At 40.1% G+C, this 10,482-nt stretch overlaps 1 pseudogene; it reads right to left on the reverse strand.

Moving 5' to 3' along the window:
* Positions 1-1,184: 1,184 nt before the first annotated feature.
* Positions 1,185-9,243, reverse strand: LOC104617141 (annotated as a pseudogene).
* Between the last annotated feature and the right edge of the window lie 1,239 nt (positions 9,244-10,482).

Consider the following 10,482-nt stretch of genomic DNA (forward strand, 5'->3'; position numbering starts at 1 on the left):
GCTCAGACATGCAGTCCTAACTTACTTGGCAGCCAGTCCAGCTTGAAGTTCACCCAAACACATGTAGAAAGAGCCCACCTACACATCAGATATGATTTACTGAGAAGACAGGACCAAATATGCAGAGCATGGCCAAAGAAGCACACCGACCTGCAGCCTGTTTGCATGCAACCAGCCCCGTTTATCCACTTATCTCTCTATCTTCCCAAACCTGTTCCTCCCCACCTTGACCCTTCCATTTCCCTGCCTTTGGTCTTTCCCCTAATCAACCCATAATAAATTTTGCACATTCCCACAGTCCCCTTGAAACATGACATAGTAAGTTTTATAAAATCCCCAAATGCTCTTCCCCTGGATACTGATCCCTGTCCCCCTGGCAGTGACCATTCAGCCTGTGAGGTGATGGGGACCCTCTCCCATCGACACATGGTGATGGGTGTCCCCCAGATCATAGAGGCTCCCCCAGGACAGCTGGAGTGGAAGCAGGTCAGGGATGACTGGGACTCCCCTACATACCAATGTGCCCCTCTGCTCCTGTGTTGTGGGCATGAGCCTTAAATGATATATATATCAATAAATATCTTGGGGTAGGATTCATCACACTTAATCTTAGCTGTCTGTAATCAGGTGTCTAACATAAATTGCTCAAACAGGCTTCCGCTCCAGTCAGTAATGAAAAGGAGCACTTCCATCCCTAGGCACCCACTTCGGGCCGGGAGGGATTGCTCCCTGGAGCTCCTGTCTGTCTCTCCATAATTATGGGTAGTAGCTTTGATTTGCCTTCTTGCTTAACTTTGAAATATCTAAAAATGGTTGAAAGCAATCCTAGCCCTAGGAACAGAAATGCACTTCCTCATGGACTCCTGGCTGGTAGAGGTTTGTGCGGGGTGATGCACAATATGAAGAATGAAGAGAGTGGAAAAATAAAACAGGACACATTTTTGTATCAAAAGTAAAAACTTCATTGTTCTTTGGTAAGCTAGCAATCCTGATGTTAATTATGTATATACGTACACATCAGTATGTTAAATACTGTTCTGTTATTTACAGAAACACAGATTGTGCAGGGGATGAGGTTTGATGACTAATGCTGAAGTACCTATACATTCCACATATTTATAAAATAAAAAGTGTTTCCAGTGTAATATTACATTCTTTCCAACACCATTACAGTTTTCATTTTCTTAACATGGAAACCAGAAGTTTGTCTTTAGGAGGTGTGTAACTCTCTTCTTGTCAGGGTCAAACTCAAATTGCTTTCTTCCACGGAACAAATTAAAGAAATCTAGGGAAAAAAACAGATGAATCACAGGTGTAAAGATGAGTATGCTTTAACCATCTCTGGAAAGAACACACAAAAAAATTTGGATACACTTACGATGTCAACAGCACCTGCTCCCAGGTGTAACCTCTGCAAAATGGTGCACAGCAGCACGGGAACACCTTCCATAGCAAACCAGCCATGCACACACTGCATAATACACTTAATGAATCCCATGAGGTGACTCTACAAAAAAAGGTATCCTGTGTGTTTCTGGGGTTTAAAATATCTGCGGTTATGCAATGGCTATGTTGAGACCCTCCAGAACGGTGTATTTCTAGCCACCTGTGGGTAGGTACTGCACAACCTGGAACGTGGCACAGAGCACGGCAAGGTGCAAGCAGGTACAAGCTTGCTGGGATGCTGCCAGATACCATGCAGGGAAGGAAAGATCCAGCCTGGGGTAGCTGCATCCACGCTGTCCTCTGGGAATGACGACTGCAGTTAAGGATCTCCAGCACCAAGTGTAAGACTCATTTTGGAGGAGGCTGATAGATTTTCTGGTAAGCAATTAACATGCATTGTTTTTTAAGATCAGGAGATGAGGAGCCAGGAGACAACTAGGAAGCTGTGCCATGTGGCAGTATGGACGTACCCTTGAGTCTGTTCCAGCATCTCCCTGTCTAAGTAACATTCTCATTCATGCAGGACAAGCTAGTGCCAATAGTTTTTCTCAGAGCAGTGCCTTTCTGTGTCAGAGGGCCAGGCTGTGATAGCCTTGCTCACAGCAGGTAGACCTTACGTTGTTGAGAAGTCACTGTCTTGAGTGGTGCTCGTCATGGTGAGAGGTGCCCATCAGCATGAATACAGATATATCAAACTGTCCCTTAGAGCTGGCCTTTCCAGCTGTGAGGCTGTCACCAAAGGTATCACTGTTTTTCAGGGGGGTAAAGTAAAGCGTGGGAGGGTTATGTGACTATTTCAGGGTCTTGTTGGTCATCCTGAGGGCTAGGAGCAGCATTTAGAAGTGCTTCTCTCTGTCCAAGCACTCTCAGCCCTATGACCTTGAGCATTTCATAGAGATTTTATGACAAAGAACAGTTACTCACTTTCATGTTGAAAAACAGCATCGATCATGTGGATGTGGCGCTTCAGGACATGGTCTAGGGGACATGGTGGCGCTGGATTAATGGTTGGACTTGATGATCTTGAAGGTCCTTTCCAACCTAGTGTTTCTGTGATTCTGTGATCTTCCCATTAATTCTAGGAAATGCATCTCTCATCAGTATGGGCTTCCTGTACATGCACTGACTTCTTTTATCATAACTGAGAAAAATTATAAACAACCTGGTGTCAATGAAAACTGCAAACAACTCATGATTAATTCAGCTCACCTCATTACCTTCTACCTACCAACAGGTAACTGAGTTCATTGAAGAATTTCAGTATTGTTTAGATAGCGTTGAGACAGACACGATGTGCCATAAATAATTATTATTCTATTAGCTGCACTAGAAGAATTGCTTCTGTTTACATCAGCTCAAGATACATCTAAGAATACCTTATACATAATAAATCTGCTAAATATTTTTTCTAAGAGACTGTACCTAGAGGACAGATAGATAATATTCTCAAATGTAAGTTAGATTTGCAACATTACAAAAAGATTGCTTTCATGTTCCTTCTCTGTAAGAATTGTTTATCAGGAAAAATCTGATTTTTTCTTAAGTTATAAGTTATTTAAGTCATTTTACTTAAGTTACTTATTGCAGGCCATTACACTTTTAGTGAAGTGTAGTTTATCTATTAGTTCTGGAATAAGAAGGCTTCTGAAAGCATTTTCCTATTGATACCTTTGCTCGGAAAGAGATTTAATGATCAGACACTGCTTAGCTTGAAGCCCTTCAAGCTATGAGGGTTTGAACTGAAATGTGGAAGTCTCATCTTCTGCTTAAACTGCAAATATGTGGCTGAATAGTTACTCCGGTATGATCTCTGTATGTACAATGACTTGGGCATTGCAGTGGCAAGAAAGACAGAAGTTGTGCCATTCACCCCCAAAAGCTCAGATTATCTACTGCTTCTATTATAGGAGCACCTCCTTCAGTTGTTAGAGATATATGCTCTGTAACACAAACCTGAGTGGTAGGGATTGGATTGAAAAGAGGAAATAATAACCATGCAGAGCAGATAATTCTTTGGAGTACATGGCATTTATCAGCAACTTTATGAAATGATCTCTTGGTAAATGGAAAAGTGGTGGGATACTCCTTCTTAACCCACAGAAACATTTTTGATATAAATACTGAGATTCTGATGGATTTTCTGAGATGACTTGTGGAGATGTAGGGTGGAATTTTTTCACAAGGCAGTTAAACGTAAATGAATAAATAAATAAAAGAACTGTTAAATAATTAAGCCAATTAAAAGGAAAGCTAAAAGCACTGTTTCACCTCCCTTTCAAATATTTTTCCATAGCCAGTTGTGACACTGAAAGAGATTACCAAAAGTGTGTGACTAATACATCCTAAATCATGACAGGGTATTGATCATGTGATTATGTTTGCTCCTCTTTAGGAAAGTAGCACAGGAAATACAACTTCCAAAATTTGTCTGCTATGAAGTAATATGTTTTCCCCTCATTTCCATTATAAAAAGTTGCATCAATTTTGGTAACTGGGGTTACCAAAATCTGAGGGTGTAGATATTTTTGGGGTATCCAGGAAGTATGGTATCTCATCTCACAACCCAGAAATCATTCCCTACCAAGAAAAATTGATGAAAGCATTATCAGAATATTCTTCTGGGAATGACACAATCCTTTTTATGAAAACTAATATTTTAATGCAAAAATGCAGAGAGAAAATAATGTTTACTTGAAAACATTCTACATACTAGGTCTAGAGTCCAAAAAATGCAAGAATATTTCTTTGCACTACATTTAATGAGAACTGAAATTTCAGTTTTCCTTCACACTTATGTTAGTTCTCCATGAGCTAGGAAGAAACATGTGCTATCATTTTTAAACTTAATAAATAATTTTCCAGAAAAAAAGGAAAACAATGACATTTATTTTGGCAGAGAAACTTTTCTATATTGACATTAAAAAATAAGATCCTTAACTTGGATAATATTTTTGTTATCTCTGTGATTGAAATACACCAATTTTTTGGACTAAATTAAAACTTGTGGAATCATACAGAAAGAGCTTAAGTGTTTTTTAGGCCAGACACACTCTGAACTACTCTGAAGGCTACTTGGAAAGACAACATCGGAAAATAAAAAGACAACATTTTAGTCTTAAAAATGACAATTTCATCTTTTTCAGGAATTTCATATGCAGCATCAACACCAGGTGGCAGCCATGGCCAGAATGAACATATTAAATTAAAATCAGCTGCTCTGACTGCAGGATGCTTGCACCAAAAATGCTTTACATAAATACAGAACAGATTTTAAATAAAATCAGATGCTCACACACACTAACGCATGAAACCACATCATGGCAACTAGGGCAGGATTTATTTGACTAAACCCAGCTATGTACCCTGAGTTAGTCACCCTAAGCTCTCTGTAATGTCAACAAAAAGAAAGTTATTTCCATGGTGGGATTCCTCTCTTCTTGATGCAGACACATAAAATAGGTCAGATGAACTGTTTTGTCAAAACAGTTGTTATTTTCCCTTATGTAGAAAGGGAGCCTAGAGAGACCTGGCTCACATGGCTGGTATGGGGTAAGGTTTTCACAGTTAAACCCCACCCTGGCCTTACCAACACCAGCTTAGAGAAACGGTTAGTGTGCATGAGGATCTTCTGCAAAATAACACTTTACTGGCTTTGTGGACTTCAAGCTAAGGTCAAAACTCACTTTAATGTTGATTTTGGCAAGGGTCTGAAGCAGGGGAAGCACAGCCCTACCACGTGAAAAGGAGGGGAATGGGATCTTTTAGCCCTTCTCAAGTCTCTTCTGTCATGCCCTGGAGTGGGACTGTTTTGTTTAAGATTAGCACTGAATCAATTATCCTTTCCTTTTATTATTATACTAAATCATCACTGCAGGTATTGTGTCAGGACTGGTAAACTCTGAGTTCTCTCAAGGCAAGGACAGCACTGAAGGTTCTGGGTGTTCCAGGGCTGGTGGTGCCTCTTGCCAAAGCTGAACTCTCCCACATGACAAACACTTGGGACTTGCTTACGGTCTAAAGTGAAAACAGCCCATGTTTTCAGAGGAGCCATCTTTCCTACACTATTCATAGCATGCCTTGTTTAAAAGATGATCTTGCTCCTTATACCTATCTCTCTTCATTTCTCCACCACTCTCTTTGTTTTTGCCTCCCCCCTCTCCTTCTGATTCCCTGTCTCGCCTTCCTGCCTAGAATGGCTGATATTCTGGGTAAAGTTATTTTTCCATGCTATGGGACATAATTTTAAAACAATACCCAGATTTTTTACTTTCAGAAAGCTGACTTACTTGTCTTTAAAGAGCTTTATTTCTCCACGGAAAGTGGTGACAGCATCAAAAGTTAAATTGGAACCACGGGTGTTTGGCAGTGCAGGATATTTTGACTTAGTTGGGTCCTTTATCTCAGCAGATTGATTCACTTTGGTCATGTGGGTGTTAGAAGATGGTTCTAAAAGAAGCAGTTTATGGAAGAAATTAAAGTGAGAACATAATCAGGTATATTCAGTACACAAAAATGTCACTGAAAGGTATTCCAAAGCCTTTGAAATTATAAGCACTAGTTGATTAATATTTGTGAATTACCATAGAGGTACTGAATGCCATTGATATCATCCTGATGAAGAGGATAAAGAGGATGAATACTGAAGGGTCAAATTTCCTATAAAATGGGTACATCAGAGTATTTGGGTTTTTGGAATGGAAAAGTCCCAGTGAATAGCCGAACTTTTGGGCAGCAACATAAAACAGGTTCGTACCTGAAAACAACATACAAAACACATAATAAGAGAGCTGTATCTTTATGTTTGTCCTGAAAACATGAAGGACATAAGGTAGCTCAGAAGCTTTCAGAACTGCTTGGCAAAGCCACTGAAGCTGTTATGGGAAATTCAGTTGGATATTAAGTTCTGGTCAGAAAGAAAAATAATTAAATCATTACAGTAGAGTACAAGGAAACAGTCTGTAGATCCTGGAGAAGTCAGTGTGGGAGAAGGACCCTGGACCAGTGCAGGTGATGTAACTGTGCAGGGAGAGACAAGCAGATCAGAGGAGTGGGAAGAAGGGCGCTGCCAGGCCCCTCACCTCCCTCCCAAATAAATCTCCACCCAGTTCATGACAGAAGTTCAGCTGGGGCCTTAACTTTCTAAACCAGAGAGCCCAGAGGCTTTTTATAGCTATAGAAACCAGATGCCCAATGTTCCTTTGAATCAGACCCATTTTTAAACACTCCTTAAGGAAGAGAGGAGACAGTCACTGCACCCTTGATTTCATGTGCAGCCTGCTTCAGGAAGGGCTTGGAGAACTTCATGTCCTACCCTCTGTGGTTTTGGTCCAGGTTTCATCCTCATCTAAATGAGCATCTCCACCAAAGTCCTTGCCAGGTCCATAAGCATGAGCAACAGACCCTCCTGGGCCATCAGAGAGGATGAAGTTGTTGTGATCTGAAGAGCAAGTCCCATACACAGCTGACTGGGGGTTTGGAGGTAACAGATCTCAGCCATGCACAGAGCTCTCTGTTCTACTGACTTTGTAAACTTCCAAGTTCCTTTTCTATACTGGTTTACCAAAAGTTCTATTTTTCATAGGGACAACTCCGAAAAATTTGAACTGATGCATCAGGAGTGAAACCATGGTTTCCTCAAGAAATGGGTGGACATTTACTTATTGCTGCTGTAAAGGAAGAGGACATGGTTTAGGTTGAAACATATTTCCCTTTTTGGTCATAAGGTAAAATTTTCACAAACTCTGTGTCAGCAGCCATCAGGTACCTGAACCTGACTACCTGACTGGTAATTTAAGTGTTGATGGCAGAAGTAAGATGCTGGGAAGACACAGAGGTTGCATGCAGTGCCAGCACACTCGGCGTAGCCCAGATGAGTGGCCATGTCTGGGTGGGAACAGAAGAGCCAACTGGAAGAGTGCATGTGTGCATGACTGTTAATGAAAGAGGGAAGGCTGCTGGTAAGTCTACCCTGAGGCCAATGCCAAAAATATAAGCTTTGAGTCTGTCTAGAACTCATTTAGCTCATACAAAGCACATGACTAATCCCAAGAGTGTGACTAGAGCTACCCACTCCATAATCTTCTAAACCTGGGAATATCCCACAAGCCCTAAGTCTCTTGTTGTTCATGCACACATCATATACTACGTATAGATCCAGTGAACTGCAGGCAGTTCATTGCATTTATTTTCTCTCTCCTTCTCACCATCTGCCTTTATACCCTCCCCCGAAGATCTTCAAGAATTATAGCCATAGCACCTTGAGCATTAACTATGCTTTTCTCTCTGCTAGTTCAACCTGACACTGAACTTTGCACATGGTGTCTATGAGAAGAAATCATTAGCAATTTCAGGTCAACTGCTCCATGTGGGCAGTAACTTGGCAATAACTCATGGTGGTTATGTAGAGTTTTACCTCTGGCTGCAGAGGAGATCATTAAGTCTGCATCACCTCTGTCCTTCTTGATGAATTTCGGTGGGGCCACACTGCTCCAAACACTTAATGCTTTCTTGATTGCTGTGCTGACATCTGCTGGACACAAGTCTGGTGTGTAGCTTAATATCCTTTAAAATACAAGATAGAAAAACAGCTGTGTTCTTAAAACTTGTGCTGTGTAAATCACCGTCTTTACATTAAGAATTCCGCTATAAATACCTGTATGTCAGAACTTGTTTTGCGCATTTTGGCTCTCCTGCAAAGGTGGAGAACCTGGCTACATCAGGGAATCCACAGTGACGATTCTGTACCAAGTCCAAAGAGCCAGAATCCAGTTTTTGTGTCACCCTGAGCCCAAAGAATTCCTGAATTTCTTATATTTTTTGAGTCATTGGACTATTACTTTTCCATATGAAAGTTTCCCCAACTTTCTTAAAGCCATAGCAACTTTCCAGGTACTTCTAATGAAAAAAAAAAAGAAACTAGGACAGTCAGTGGTGTTTGCTTTTGAAGCTCATAAAAAAATTATACTAATACCACTTGAGGCATGTACCTTTGCTACTTTTCTTTCTGTTCCATGGGAGCATGGGTAATAGAGTTTGTTAAAGCTTGTATGAATATTTTTCTCTTAATTACAGGGTTTTGCATTATATTATCACTATAGATGTTTTGCAGTTTACTCAGAATACATTCTAAATTATCGTATGTCTAATAAATTGACTATTTTCTGGTAATGTAACCTCCTCTTACCCGTGTTCCAGGGTTACCTAGAGTCCTCTAGAACAGGCAGTGCAGAAGCTGTTTGAAAAACATCACTGAATACAAAATTTCAGCAGTAGTACCCCATTTTTCCACATTTTTGACAGTAATAATTCAGACAAAATAATACCTGTATTTTATGAAGAGTTATGTCTCATAATACTAGAATTCACATAAATAACCATATTTCTGCCTGAATTACAAATCAAACGTAGACTGAGTCGGATGTTTTATTATTTGTAGAAACAATACATAAGTGAATGCATCATCAGTTTTAATTGCTCTCTACAAAAAAAAATAAACCGAGAATGAGTCAGGGTTAATGAAGCCTTTGTCATCGTGATACAGAATGCAGCCCCCTCTATTTTGAGAAATACTCAGTCATGTTATTCATTCTACCGGAATTTGGAGAACTAGCTCCTCATCTGCTATATTCTAGTTCCAGAGACTGCAATGGATGCTAGACAGTTGCTATAGGTCTCCTCCCCAGAGGTCCACCTTCCTCACCTGGATAAGCTGCTTGCATCTTCTTTCTTCTGCCTTGTATCTGCAAGAAAAGCACAAGAAAGTGCTGCACATAACAGGAGAAATGGGGTGTTCTCCATTCTCATTTTCACTTGCCTTTAGAAAAGTCGTCTTCGTAGTCTGACACATACTTGTTTCACATTTATGTGGTACATGTCTACTTTATAAAGCTTTCCAATCCCTGACCCACTGATTCTCACAATGTCTAGTTAGCAGCAGAACACATCCATAACAATGGTTTTATCATAAAAAGATTAGTGCTGCCTTTCATCCAGTTCCACCCTTGTACAGGTTTTGCAACATGGAAATAAGATTAACGAGGAGAAAATAGATCTATAGTTCTTTTTAATAAGCTCATTAAACTTTTAGTTATTAAAATGTAGTTTTACTCTAAAAAAAAATTAAAGCATATCTCTTTAATGTTTTCCATTCAAAGTTCCTATTGATTTGAATCAAAAGTTTGAGGGCTGTAGACTACAAGTAGAAAAACAATTTTCTTTTTTTTTTTTTTTGTAGTTATCTGTACAGGAACATGTACTTTTGGAGATTATTATAGTGCCATTGTCTCTTCCTTCGATAGAGTCCTTCGAAATTAGAAGCTTAATGATGAAACTCCCTGCTTGCTGAAGTAGCGCTTTGTTTATGCAGTTTTTCTTTGATACTGTTCTCACCTCAATGAAACTTCCTTTTTTCTGCAGGAAAATGTGAAAGTCCTACAAGGAAATTAAAATGTTTTTCTCAGCATTGCTAAACTCATTATAAAAATTGAGCCAAGCTGTTTGCATGCCACTTTTATTCAGCCGTTTCCACTCCTCTCATAGAATTGCCTGATTACTTCACATTTCACATCTCCTGTTATATTTATTATAAGACTTTAAAAACCACTGAGGTTTTCTTGACCAAACTCTTTAATGGTTTTCCCCTTCAGAGGAGAGGATCTTCTGTTCTTCATGTCTGGCATTGGTCATAAGAGCTGCTGAGACTCATCAGGTCTGTTCTAGCATAAGGCCCACTTTTGCTCCACACCCCATCACACCCTCCATGCGCTGCCACTAATGAGGACAAAGCAGAGGTGACGGTGAAGGTCCTGGGAATCCTGAAGAGAGCTATCTACAGCCATTGGAGACAGCCTTCTGTATCTGAAACTTCTGCGTGGGCTGACACGGGATTTAGGATACACCCGCAACGCCGCAGGACAGGTGGGACTTTGCATGTGCGAAGAAATAAAGCCCCTTCCACAGATCTGGCAGGATGATAGAGAAAAGAGAGATTATAACTATATTGTACACTTGAGATATTTGCTGAAATTGTTTCCTGCT

The sequence above is a fragment of the Phaethon lepturus genome, unplaced genomic scaffold (genome assembly GCF_000687285.1).
Source record: "Phaethon lepturus isolate BGI_N335 unplaced genomic scaffold, ASM68728v1 scaffold2770, whole genome shotgun sequence".
Lineage (NCBI taxonomy): Eukaryota > Metazoa > Chordata > Aves > Phaethontiformes > Phaethontidae > Phaethon > Phaethon lepturus.